General features: G+C 38.3%; 1 protein-coding gene and 1 pseudogene across 3 annotated transcripts in view; both read right to left on the reverse strand.

Moving 5' to 3' along the window:
* CDH8 (cadherin 8) overlaps positions 1-14,256 on the reverse strand; it is a 314,915-nt gene that overhangs the window by 272,219 nt on the left and 28,440 nt on the right. The gene's annotated exons all lie outside the window — the stretch shown is intronic.
* On the reverse strand, positions 394-2,135 carry LOC120623011 (heat shock cognate 71 kDa protein-like; annotated as a pseudogene).

Genomic DNA, 14,256 nt, shown 5'->3' on the forward strand with positions numbered 1-14,256 from the left:
TCTTCTTTCCTTTTCTCCTTTTCCTTCCTTCCTTCCTTCCTTCCTTCCTTTCTTCCTTTCCTTTCTTCCTTCCTTTCCTTTCCTTTCTTCTTTCTTTCTTTCTTTCTTTTTTTCTTTCTTTTTTTGTTCTTCTTTTCTTTCTCCTTTCTTTTTTTCTTTAATGCCAATTTTAAATGGTTTAAGACATTGTGTTTTCCACTTCGTAACACAGTGCTTATAAAGTTTATTGTTACATCCTTTCCCCAAGCACACATTCCATATTCAAGGATAAAGGATTCCGAGTTATTCACTATATAGCAGCTCAACTTTAAAACTGCCAAAGAATTTGCTATAAATTTAGGTTCTTCCATACTTTTGTGTGGAATGATGATAAATTTTTGCTCAAGATTGGCTTTAATCAACCTCTTTAATGGTGAGCCCAGAAGAGGCACCCCCAGGAGGAAGGGCTCCACCTCCAGGAAGCCCCTGGGCATTCCTCCCGGCATGCCTCCTGTGCTCTGGTCCAGCTTGGTAATGAGGGGGTTGCAAACTTTTTCCAGCTCTTTCTGCCGATGTTCAATTTTTTCCTTCTGTGCAGTCTGGTTCTTATCAAACCAGTTGATGATTTCATTGTGCTTGTCAAGAATCTTATGTTTGTCCTCATCATTGATCTTGCCTTGAAGGTATTCATCTTCAACAGCTGCTTTCATGTGGAATACATAGAATTCAAGTGAAAGCTTAGAAGACACCTTGTCTCGCTGCTTCTCGTCTTCAGCTTTGTACGTCTCAGCATCCTGGACCATGCACTCAATGTCTTTCTTGCTGAGACAACCCTTGTCATTAGTGATGGGAACCTTGATCTCTTTCCCTGTACTCTTAGCCACAGCAGAGACATTGAGGATGCCACTGGTGTCAGTATCAAAAGTGCCTTCAATCCGGGGAGCAGCACAAGGTGCAGGAGTTACGCCTGTGAGTTCAGGGTGGCTGCACAGGTTGTTATCCCTGGTCATGGCCCGCTTTCCTTCTTAAACATGAGTGAACACCCAGGCTGGTTGTCAGTAGGTAGTGAAGGTCTGTGTCTGCTTGGTAGGAAAGAACTGGTATTAGTGCGCTTGGTGAGGACAATCATGACTCTGCCAGCGGTTCAATGCCAAAGGAAAGAGGGACATCCAACAGCAGCAAATCTTGAACATTTCAGATTTGTCTCTAGCTAGGATGGCTGCCTGGATGGCGGCACCATATGCGACATTCTCATCAGAGGTGACTCTTATTAAACTCTCTTCCATTAAAGAAGTTTGGTAGGAGTTTCTGAATCATGGACATATGGGTAGAACCACCTACCAGGACAATATCATGGATCTGGGACTTGTCAAGCTAGGCATTCCAAAGGGCTTTCGCTACTGAGTCCAGGGTGCCATAGAAAAGGTCAGCATTCAATTCTTCAAATTGGGCACGGGTAACAGAGGTATAGCAGTTGATTTCTTCATAGAGCAAATCAACCTCAATACTGGCCTGGGTATTGGAAGACAGACTATGCTCGCATGTTCACAAGCAGTACAGAGGTGATAGACAGCCCTCTTCTTCTCCCTGATGTCCTTCTTATGCTTGCACTTGAACTCTGCAATAAAACGGTTGATCATTCGGTTGTCAACATCTTCTCCACCTAAGTGAGTATCCCCAGCCATAGAATCCATCTTCGATTGTGAGAATTGACATATCGAAAGTGCCGCCTCTCAAGTCATCGATCAGCACCTTTCTCTCAGCTCCAACTTCTTGGTCTAAGCTGTAAGCAACAGCAGTGGCAATTGGCTCATTGATGATTCTAAGTACATTGAGGCCATCAATAGTTCCAGCACTTTTGGTAGACTGATGCTGAGAGTCACAGAAGTAAGCAGGTACTATGATGACAGCATTGGAACAGTCTTCCCAAGGTAGGCTTCATCTTTGTCAAAACCACAGACAACACTTCCTCTAAATAGAAACTTTTGTGTCTCTCTTATATGCTATCTGGACCTTGGGCCTGCACCCATCATTCACCACCACAAAGGGCCAATGTTTCATATCAGATTGGACAACAGCATCATCAAATCTATGTCCAATCAGGCATTGGACATTGAAAGCCTTGTTGCGGCATCACCCATCAACCGCTCGGTATCAGTAAAGGCCAAGTAACTTGGTGTAGTTCAGTTTCCCTGATCATTGGCAATTATTTCCACTTTCCTTGCTGGAAGACACCCACACAACAGTAAGTGGTGCCGACCGAGATCAATGCCAACTGCAGGTCCCTTAGACGTGGTTTCTGGAGTGTACACACAGCTTGAGCAGGAGACATGCAGACGGCTGCCCTACATTCAATGATCTGTTGGCAGTTTTTAATGTTGTGGCTCGAACCCCTTTAAAATTGTGAAATTATCCAGGAAATTCCAATTTTAGGCTGACTAGTGACAAAGAAAGCTGCTGAGGCCAGTAATATTCACACATGAGATCACTACATCGATATAATTTCATTCCAGAAGTAATTGACTTTTTCGGGCAAGAAAAAGAATAAAAGGATCAGGGTATAGATAAGACTTGGATAGAGCTTCTAAAACACTCTAGCAATTTTGCTTTGGTCTGTATTTGGGCTCACAGATAACGTTGCTTTGATTATGTGAGACCTGCAAGTAACTGCAGATTTCTGCAAACTCTTGAAAGTGAATTGGCTTATAGTCCAGTTCTAACACCCCAAATCAGATGGAGAATGATAAAATGGAAGAAACATAAAAGGGATGCTGAAACTCTAATTTCACACATCTGTACTCTTTTGGCAAGGGTGGCTACGTGCTATTGATGCATTGTTATTTTTAGACAAAGGGAGCGTTTCAAAATATTCCAGATAAATCGATACCGTGATTGATTGAAATGAGTTTCCCCACACAGGCAGGCTGGTTAGGGGCAAAGTGCTGATGCTAGAGTTGCGGCAGGCAGCTTCGATGGAATGGTCAACTCCCGAGATTGGGGAAATGTTGAGATTCACAGCAACTTCCACTCCATGCCTTAAAGAAAGCAGAGCATCTGGGCCCTGGGAGAGCAATATACACATCCGGAGATAAAACCAGTGCCAAGGGCCCCATCTCAAATCGCCTGGAACATCCTTTTCAAAGATGGGCTTGTGTAGCCAAAGCCCCAGTTCCTGCAGCTACAAATCAGTACTGTGCTCACACTGCCATCCTTAGCTCCTATGATTGATCAGGGAGCTGATGAAATAAATTAACTGTACTGAATTGCATTAGAGCCCAGGGAATGAAAAGCATGTGCTTGTTTCTATTCCTTCTTTTATATTCCTGTTCATACAAATAAGCACTCTATAAACATTAATTAAGTCCTTCCCATAATCCTTTGAGATTCTGCTAGGAGCGTACTTTTCTTTGCTGTCTTTGTTAAACTTAGAATCCTATGGTATTATATGCTTCGTCCAAGGCAATGCAGTTCGTCTTGGGGATAACCCAGAACGCAGGCTTCTGTATTCTTCTGCTAATGACCTTAGAAATGTTACTAGCACGTGCTAGTTAGAAGCCAGCTACCTACAGAGATGAAAAGAATAGGTCCAGTCCCTGTACCTCAAAATACTGGATCTTTAACTATGAGCAGTGTATACAGTCTCTTTATCAGAAGATTAACTGATAAGCACTACTATCTTCCCATTTTGTAGGTAAAGAAACACAAATTTGATGGTTAACAGAGTTAACACTGTTTGCCACAGTGTATTAGTCACCATTAAATTCTTACTGAATGGGTGTAATTGCTAGATATTATTATAACAGATTAGGAAAAGGCCACTAAAAAACTAATGATATATATTGTTTATTAATTTACCTATTATAACCTAGATCCTTTAACATTAATTCACATATTTTAGCTCAAATCCTCTTAACATCCCGATAAAGTGGAAGGTATTCCCATTTTACAGAAAGGAAAAGCTGAGGGAGTCACGTGTAAAGGTGCACGTTAGCTGAATAATCTCAAATAGAGTCAGGACTGTACTCTTTATTCTCGTGACTTCGCTAACAATATGTCTTCACTAACAATACTCAGATAAAAATTATATATGCATACCCTAAACCGACTTGGCGAGCTCACAAATCCAGCTCTTGACAAACTGCCCGAGTTAGCATCCCCGAGTCGCTTTGGGTAAGTGGGGGCGGAAGGGAAGGAAACACACACCTATTAAGGCGCTGCCATCTGCCAGGCGGAGGGTGAGCCACTTTTGTGCAGTCCGTCTGTGCTACAGATTTTCCTTTCTGTGAACTTCTGCTCTCATTTCCTCAGAGAAACTCAGAGAAGCAGGAATATAAGCGATCATAACCTTCTAGTTGCGCTTAACACCCAATGCAAATGTGAAAAGACTCAATTTAGACAGGCAATAACATGACTTAAAATTTCTGTAGCACTGGGGAAGTTTACAAAATACTTTCACATACTTCACTGTACTTGGTACTTAAAACAACATTTGGAGGCAGATGGAGGATATAGCGTCATCTATTTTGCAGGTGAGTATGATAGAGTTTCTGAGAGAAGAGTTTTGCTCAAAGTAACATAAGTTAGAGACGAAAGTGGTGCTTAAGCCCTTTCAAACTTTTACCTAAATCAGGAAACATGGGAGTTATCCATGATCTATCTAGGTCTATCTTCCTTCCTTCTTTCTTCCCCTTCCCCTTCCCTCCTTCCCTCCTTCCTCTCTACCTCTCTCTCTTCTTGTTCTTTCTTTTCTTTCTTTCTTTTCTCTCTCTCTCTCTCTCTCTCTCTCTCTCTCTCTCTCTCTCTCTCTCTCTCTCTCTCTCTCTCTCCTCTCTCTCTCCTTTCTCTCCACTTCCTGTCTGATTCTGAACACTGGTAATTCCAATTTATCTACTATTTTGGAGAAGCAAGATACTCTTAAGAGACAACAGGGTGTCTAATGTTTTCCTTTTCTAACTTGCTGGCCAGTCAATATATTGAATGAATCCCTGCTTGTAGCTTTGCTGGATCCACTTGCTTCCAGCAAAATATATGCTAAGCCTTTCGTGCGTGAGTTGACTTTGCAGGAGATAAAAGATAAGGGAATAGATGCCATTTGTGGCTCTGCAATAGAAATATACTCAGTCTTGGGCTCTATACTAAAGTGAGTGGGGAATATCTTCAATATGTGATTTGGAGAATAAAAATTGAACAGAGACAAGGAATTAAAGCTCATTCATCTAACAATATTTACTGAGAACTTTTCTAGGAAGTCCTGGGCATATAGCAGTGAAGAAAAATAATAAATCCCTTCTCCTCAATTAGCTTACCTTCCGGTAGGAAAGACAGATTTCTTTTTTTAATGTACATATACAAGGTTCAAAGATAAACTTTTAGAGATATACAGTGACGCCAGGTAACACTTGGGTTTTATACTCTCTCAGATCAATTTCCTCCTTTCCCCTTATTTCTAACTTTAAACACTCCTCAACACGTTAACTGAAAGAGGAGAAAACTGCCCTTCCTCACAACATCTTCCCCCTTAGAATGCCATTTTTAAATGTTTATAACTGTAATATTTTTATTCTAAAATGTTTAAATAGTTAGTAGTAGTAAATATACATGATAATACCAAATATTAAATATGAGTGTGTCTTTAAAAATGTCAAATAGTACCAAAAGCATGCAAAGCTTAAACTCCCCTTCCCAACACAGACCCCTGTCCTCTAATTCTTTTCTTTAGAGTCAACTACTATCAAGGTCTATTGTGCATATCTGTGCATGTACACGTGTCCAAAAGCAAACAAATATTTAAAGCACACACAAGAATATGCGAGTGTAGATACTACATTTATTCTACTCTGTGCGCAAATGATACATTACCCTGTATCTTATTTTAGACAGCAGTCCATAACATATATGGTACTGGCTCATCTTTTTCACAGCTGCATAGTACTCCAGACAATGGATGCGTAATAACTTATTTAAACATAAATAATGGAAATCTAATTTCATTACTCCTTTGCTTAAACTCTCCAATGTCTGACTTCACTCCACCCCAACTTGATCACATAATCATGATAAAGTACAAACCCCAAAGAATACCAGGCAAAACTCATGGCTGGGAAGTGAATGGTGATTAAGCATTGGAGGAAAAAAATGCCTCAGTGGTATTACATTTTCTGTGAACCGTTCACTGTTTTCAAATTGCACTGTCATTCCGCTCATTCGTGCCTTCAACCCTATCCTTGCTGCTTGTAAAATTGCCCCTCAGTCGAATAAATCCTATATGGTGCTCTAAGCTCATTTTAGATTTCTGATCTCAAGAAGCATACCCTAACTATAGGCCCCAGGTACAAATTGAGTCCGGCACGGCTCCCATGTCTCCCTAGCAACCATTATTAACTTCCATTAGATTGTTTATTACACTGCATTGAGATCGTAGATTTCCTTGAGTGTCTGCCCTAGTTGACTACCAATTTCCTGGAATAAAAAATACTGTGACTTATTAATCACTATATCCATAGGCATAGCATATAATTTACCTATTATAGGTTAAGGAAAATTCATCGAATGACTAACCAAATGTAAAAAGCTTTATGGCCATAAGCCAATGGTCTCCCTACCAGAGAAAAGAGCTACTGAAATAAATCTCTTTTAGGGTTATATTATAGAACTGGTACCAAAAGTGGTCCCCCGACCAGCACCATCAGCATCACATGGGCATTTGTCAGAAATGCAAATTTCTCATGTCCTACCTCAGAGGTACCAGATCAGAAACGCTGAAGGTGGGGCCCACCATCCAGTTTTAATAAGCCCTATATGATTCTGATGCTCACTAAACTTTCAGAACCACTGTGTCAGAGTATGTTTCTCAATTCTTTTTTCACCTCATCTATCCCACCATGATCAATTTTGCTCCTCACACTGAAACCACCCATTGGGAAAAGCAGCAGAATGTCACCACTCCTCCCTATATCCTTCTCCAATCTTATTGAAGTTGTAATTGTGTCCCACAATACTTACTTTCAGCAAACAGATCTATCTAAAGGTTAACTCTAGGTGCCAGGGAGATTAAGAAAAATAAACCAAGTTTCAAAAAAGGTGATTACCTGTGTGAAATCATGCTAGTTTTCTTGATCCTAGCCAAGGCGCTTGTGGGTAAAGTTTTATTAAAGGGGGAATCAGCTTACTATTCATACAAAGAATACGTTCTCCTCTATAAGTCATAGAAAGTACTTGTGATAGATGATTACGAATGACATCATGTCCCAGGATCGAACCTACCTATAGCCATAATAAAGAAGGAACAGGAAACAAAACAACTACACAAAACAACAGTTTTAGAGGTTATTGAAAGCAACTAATGCTTTCCCACAAACGATCATCTAATTCTAAGAATAAAGATGGGCTTCTACTGGGAGCAGGCCTGTTTGATTTTCCTCTTACCTTTTCTATGTCTCATTCTTCATTTGGACAAATTGAAACAGAACAGCTTCTACGAGGCTGACCGAGTGCCTACAATCATACTTAATAATATGTTTCTCATCCTTGTTCAGTCCAAATTAACAGATAAGTATGAAAAAGAATGGTGGAGGAAAAAGTGTTTGCAGTCTCACAAGCTCTCCTCTCACCTGGCCAACTCAGTGGATATAATCCATCCACACTTGGTCCTCTCAACCCCTTACCCTCCAAAACGAATTCATGAAATCTTCAGATGGCTTATACTGATCCTAAGCTTATGTGAAAGTTCCCTGTGTTCTTAAATCATGCTGAAAAGACAGTCCAGCCTGACGGCTTTCAAGACATATGTCTCCTTCGCCCGGAGACAAGGAAAAATAAACCTAATCCATCCTTGCAGATAAATTCATCAAAACTCAAGGCCTGTGGAAATGTTTACTAGTGTGTTCTTTATTTCTTAGTTTTGAATATCTGAGCTAGAAGGGACCTGACATATCATCCAACCCAGTTCCCGGAAGCAGAGATAAAAATAACATCATCAGGCCTGAGGTTGAACCCAGGATGGAAGAATCATGGTTTCTAATTGAACCACACAGTTCTTCTCAGCCATAGAAGGGAGTGGCAAACACTGAATACGGGGCACATTTTGCCTTTGTCAGCAAATGACTGCACATAAAGATTCTTGTCAACCTGCCCCAGGTGAAGCAAAGGCATGCTCTAGCATTTTCCCTTCTTAAAAGAGCATTTATACATTCCTGGGAGACATAAGAGAGCCCATTTAAGAATGCTTATCTACAATGGGTTTTACTTGGGGATATACAAAGTAATATAATATTAATATTTCCTAAAGCTGTAGCAGCTTTCGTTCTAAAATCGGAAAATTTCCCACAAACGCAGACCTAGATAAGATGATCAACAAGAAGTAGGGACATTTTTAACCTAAACCCATGATATGATTGTAATTTAATTTATAAAATAATTTTTAAAAGACAAATTGGATTATATAATGGCAATGAGGGTAGTTTATTAGATCCCATATGGGGTCTACAATGGTAACAATCCTGAAACGTTAGGTAGTTTAACCTTCACTTTGTTTTTTTCATATATGAAGTTAATACTCTTCAAATATTTTGTGACCATACAGTTTTACTTTTTTTAAATAACCCTTCTCTGATTTGCTAGTCTCTTTGTTCTCGAGCTCTAGATTTTTCTAAAAAGAGTTCATAATTCTAATGTGAAATTGAATCTCATTCCTTCATCAATCTAGAGTCTCCTAGAGATGACTTGATTGATTATCAGGGATTCCCTGATTATTCCACAATCCTGCCTTAAAGTGCACTGTCTGGAGTAAAAATTAAGACATCCTATTGTAATGAGAACATAATGCATATTTCTCTGAGGCTTTGCTTGTATTGTGCCATCAAATAATTTGTCAGATACCCATGTACCGGTTATTTATCTAGGCACTTAAGGACTGTACACTAACTATTATACTCTGTATATTTCCTCTTGCTCCTACTGTGTTTTTACTTCTAACAGAGAACAGTTTCAAATACTCATGAACTTCCTTGGAGTAGAATGCCAATTAATAATTATGGAAAAGATAACAGATATACAAAATCACTAACTAATACTAAAACCACTAGATGAAAGTCTGATGAGAGATAACATTTCGCACAGTATCTCCCCACAAATTACCAACATTGGGACAAATCAACATTACAAATCTCATGATAAGATGCACAGAGAACACAACATCACTTCTACATGTTTTTCATCCAAAAAAAGCTTAATATGTATTCACATGGGAAAATCAGATGCAGACATTGAAGAACATGCTGTAAAATAACTAGGCTGTAATCTTCAAAAATATAAGTTTCAAGAAAGATTTAAAAATTGTTCCAGATCAAAGGAAACTAAGAAGATATAACAACTGAACACAGTATGCCATCTTGACCTGGGCCAAGAACTATAAACGTCTATGTAGGGCATCAGTGGGACAGCTGACAAAATTTTACACAGTTATAGATGGGATAACAGAATTGTGTCAATGTTATATTTCTTGATTATGATAAGTATCCTGTGGTCAGGAAAAACACTGAAGAGTTTTGAGGTAATGTAGAAAATATCTCAAACTTGTTCCCAAATGATTCAGAATATATAATATGCATAGATGGCTAGCAACTGTTAATACAAATGGATCAAAATGTAAACAACTGGTGAATATGGGGAGAATCCTGTATTAGTCTTCTAACTTTTCTGTAAGGTTGAAATTATATCATAATAAAACATGGCCTTCTGTGGCAAATAACTAAAGGTGTTCATCAAATTTCCACAAGGTGACATTTTCTTCATTTGACAGATGAGTAAGCTGAGGTTCAAACAGATCAGGTTATTTGCGTTAAGAACACCTGGCTATTTGGTAGCTATAATAGTTAATTTTAAGTGTCAACTTGACTGGGCTAAGAAATGCCCAAATAGATAATAAAATGTTATTTCTGGGTGTGTCTGTGAAAACGTTTCTGGAAGCAATTAGCTTTTGAATTAGTAGACTGAGTAAAGAAAATGGCCCTCACTGAGGCAGGGGGGGATCATTCAATCCACTGAGGCTGGAACAGAACGAAAAGGTGTAGAAAGCGTGAATCTGCTCTCTGCTTAAGCTGGGATATCTATCTTCTCCTGCCCTTGGACATGAGTGCTCCTGGTTCTGGGGCCTTAGGACTCAAACAAAGACTTATACCATTGAGTCCCTTGTTCTCAGGCCTTGAGGCTTGGACTGGAATTACATTGCTGGCTTTCCTGGGCCTCCAGCTTATAGATGGCAGATCATGGGACTTCTTAGCCTTTATAATTACATGAGCCAATCCCTCTTTCCATGTGTCTTTACGTTTCTTAATGGTTCTATTTCTCTGAATAACCTTGACTAATACAATGGCAAAATCCGTATTTTAATTCAAGGCTATAAATCTAAGACTTTCTAACCTACCATGCTGTGTTCAGCCAGCCTCCTTGTACCTACACAGAGAGGAAGCCGATATGAGCTTCAATGGAGCCTTTTCTTGCTTCTTCTGAGCTTGTGAATAAATGAATAATGCTCATCTTCTGTTTGACATGACTGAGAATGCTGAGATACCAAACCTTAGCTTATGTCAAAGGATATCTGGAATGGTTAGTAGCATTGCCACACACAGAGAAGCTATCTGTCACCTGGAAAAGATATTCAAGTCTCTGCTTCTTCTTGTCACCTATCTGACCTTAGGAACAAAGCTGAGTTTCTGGTTATGAAGACTTTTCTCTAGAACTAGATCTATTATTCTAATGATTCATGTGTCAAAAGATTGAATGCAATCAATAACCAAAAGGGGGAAAATGATCTGTTCTTAGAAATCAGATGGAAAGTAAATATTATGTGGAACCTAAAAGACACGGGGGCGTGACAAAGCAGGTAAGTTCAGTTTAATACAAGAGTCTCATTAGCAAACAGAACCAATACACAGCCTGAGGAAGATGAAAATCTTAATGATTAGTGGTGCCTCTACATGATCTGATTATTAGCAATAATCCAAAGAGTAAGAAAAATAAAAAGAGCAGCTTCCATTTACTGAGTGCCTAACTTATGAAAGATCCTGTGCTAAGTTCTTCTCCTATGTTCTATCATTCAATGCCAAGTGTAAAATGACCAAGTATTTTACAGATGAAAAAAACTGAGCTCAGAGAGGTTGCACAACTTTTCACAGTCATGTGAATGTGGGTCTGAAACACAACTCCACCACAATTTTGCTGGGTTATCACATCTTTTGGAGACTAGAGCTATTAAGATGGAAGCAGAAACTTCTCAGAGTAAAAGGGTCATGGACATATCATGGAAGTTATAGGCTACTCCTCAGGCAGCATGATGAATGAAACAAAACTTTGGCGCCATATAGATGAGCATCAAGAGATCTAGGTCTAGAACTAGATCTATTATTCTAATGATTCATTGGAAAATTTACCTAACCTCTTGGAGTCTACCAGTTTCTCATTATGATTGCGATAATAACAACCAACTTTTAGATTTATTATAAGAGTTAAATGAGATAATATGTATAAAGTGCCAGGCAGTGATTATGAGTTTAAAGAAACCTGGAAAAGGTAACATACTTACATATAACTTTGCATATGTTTCTGATGTTCGTATTGTGCTCACTGGGATACTGTAAGGACGTGAGTTAAATATTCCTTCAGAAAAAAATATTCATAATGAATCTCTTCCTTATCCTGGAAACACATGGCTTAAGATAGCTCATGCTACACTTTTTCAGGGTAGACTGGTTTTCAAAATGTGAGCGAAAGCTAGAAGAAACGAGAACATGCATTCATTTAGCACCCACTAGTGCTAGGAGGTTTTATAAATTCTAACAAAAAATTATACACAGATATCTCAACTAACAAACATTTACCACATACCCACAATGTGCCAGAGACTGAATAGAAAGAAGTCGCAGCAGACGTCATGATACAGAGAAGAGAGAAAGCCTTTGGCTGAAATCTGAGTTGAACCTCTTTGGTGCTTAGTTTTTCACATGGTCGCTGAGAAAAGTTAACCTATTTTTTTCACTAGTATTATTTGTAGACACAAATTCCATAGTGTCTCTAGTAGCAATGGTAGTAATTCTGGTAGTAACTGGGGCAACAGTTATTTGTTGATGAATAATAATTATTTTTATCATCATTATTATAGTTAACAATTGCATAGCACTACTATGCACTCTTCTAAGTACTATCTATTTCCTACCCACTCATTTAATGTTTCAACAACTCTGGAGGGTTAAATGACTCTCTCCAGGTCACATAATGGTAACTGCTGCTCTCTGAGCCTAGGGAGGAATTTTGGAGTCCTTGACATAGGAAATGAATAAACACAGAAATTTTACATGCAGGAGAATTATATGTACAGTTTTGAAATTTAGAAGAATGACTCAGATGAAACAGAAATTTAGACTAGAACACCACATTTGACTTCCTAAATGGAGAAGATAAACTCAGATAATCCGGCCCCCGCCCCCATATGTTTACTGTGTTTAATAAATATACTTATAGCTTATCAAATAACAACACATTCTGGATGGAAATTTCACTTCCTGTCGACTTGAGATTTCTGGGTTAGGATGGAGAGATGGATATCAACAGTCCAGAGGATAACTGAAGCCTTGAAATTCAGTTAAATCCACTGTGACATGAGCATAATACTCTGTGAGTGTGTGTGTGTAGATGTGCGTGAATATCAACCTGCTGTATTTCTTTTCAAAAGTTACCCCATGGAGACAAATAGCCTGAGGTAAACACACAAACTATACCTTCTGCTATTGACTGCAGGCTCAACTTGTCAGTGATAATGATTTACATAGTGATCCGCTCTCTTCCTGCCTAGAAAGTTGTACTAGCTTCAAGCTATGTGCTCTGTTAAGAGTCACGAGGAGAGAAATCCTTCCTGTTTCAAGCTGGGTTTATTGTTAATTCTATTCCAAGGGTGATGTGAAATCTGGGTAACGCAGGTAGACCGGTAGCAATGTTGTTGCTAGGAAGATATGTGGATATGGTTTTTAAAGAAATAGGTAAATTTATTTTAAAGAGTAAATACCACCCCACTGTTGCATATTTCTACCTTGTTTCTTCACGGTGTTTATGACATCCAGAGTCCTTGCCTGTGTCTTAATAATCTCAGCAAAGGCCCTGGTACATAGTATGTCCTCAATAAATACTGCTGAATAAATATATCGATCTACTTTATCCAATAATTTGTCAACACTTCAGAATAACAAGTTAATCAATTGTATTGATTTTGAAAGTAAAAAGTAAATAAGTCTGTGGAAAGTCACTCTAGTTTCTAAATTCTGTGTGTGTGTGTGTGTGTGTGTGCGCGCGCGCACGTGCATGCGTGTTTGATAAATCAATATAATGTAAATACTTTACTCATCAACTTCAACTTTTTTATGAGCGACTATATATCAGGAAAGTTTAAGGGCAAAATTTAATGGCAAATATATTGATGTTTAAGATCTGATTCAGCAATTTTCAGCTAGCTGAACTTCGGCAAATGAGAGAACCTCATTAAATCTGTTTATGTCTACAAATTGAAATATATTAGCATGTACCTCCTGTGGATTTTGTGAGCATTAAATTAGATATGCCATGTGTTCATCGTAGTGCTAGCATAAGAGTGTTCAAATGTTAGCCATTAGTTTTATTATTAACAGCAATCAGAGATTTCCTGTATTTCTCAAAAGAGGTCTACAGAACGGAAATTGTCATACCTGTGATACTGTCTAGTCTAGAGATGAACTTCTTGTAAAATATCTCATTTTCATAAAAACAAAAGTCAATACAAATCTTAAGTTAATGTAGAAGATAACACAATTTATCTCAGAAAACGGATTTAACCATCATTGTATCTAAAAAGAAATTTATCAGAAATGTTCATCGCAATAATTATCCATTAGTAGGAGAGTTAATAACTGACTAGATATGGGTTTCAGTCATGTGTGTGTGGAAGGGGTATAAAATGCTTAAATAATTATGAATCTAAAGTTTCCTTCAATATTTATAAAATGTGTCAATGAATTACGTTCTACTTCAATGAGTACTTCAAATTACAGATTTTTTTTACCTGTCAAAAACTTGAAGTTCAAGCCATTTCAAAATTTTGTACAAATGAAAATAGCTAGTGGATACCACTAAGTTACTGCAACATAATAGCTTTTATGAAGTATATTTTAATAATGTTCCTTTTACCCAACCTCCTTACCAGGTGTTATAGATTTAATATTTCATTACAATTGTTATTATGATGATGGCAATTCT

The sequence above is a fragment of the Pteropus medius genome, unplaced genomic scaffold (assembly GCF_902729225.1).
Source record: "Pteropus medius unplaced genomic scaffold, Ma_sr-lr_union100, whole genome shotgun sequence".
Lineage (NCBI taxonomy): Eukaryota > Metazoa > Chordata > Mammalia > Chiroptera > Pteropodidae > Pteropus > Pteropus medius.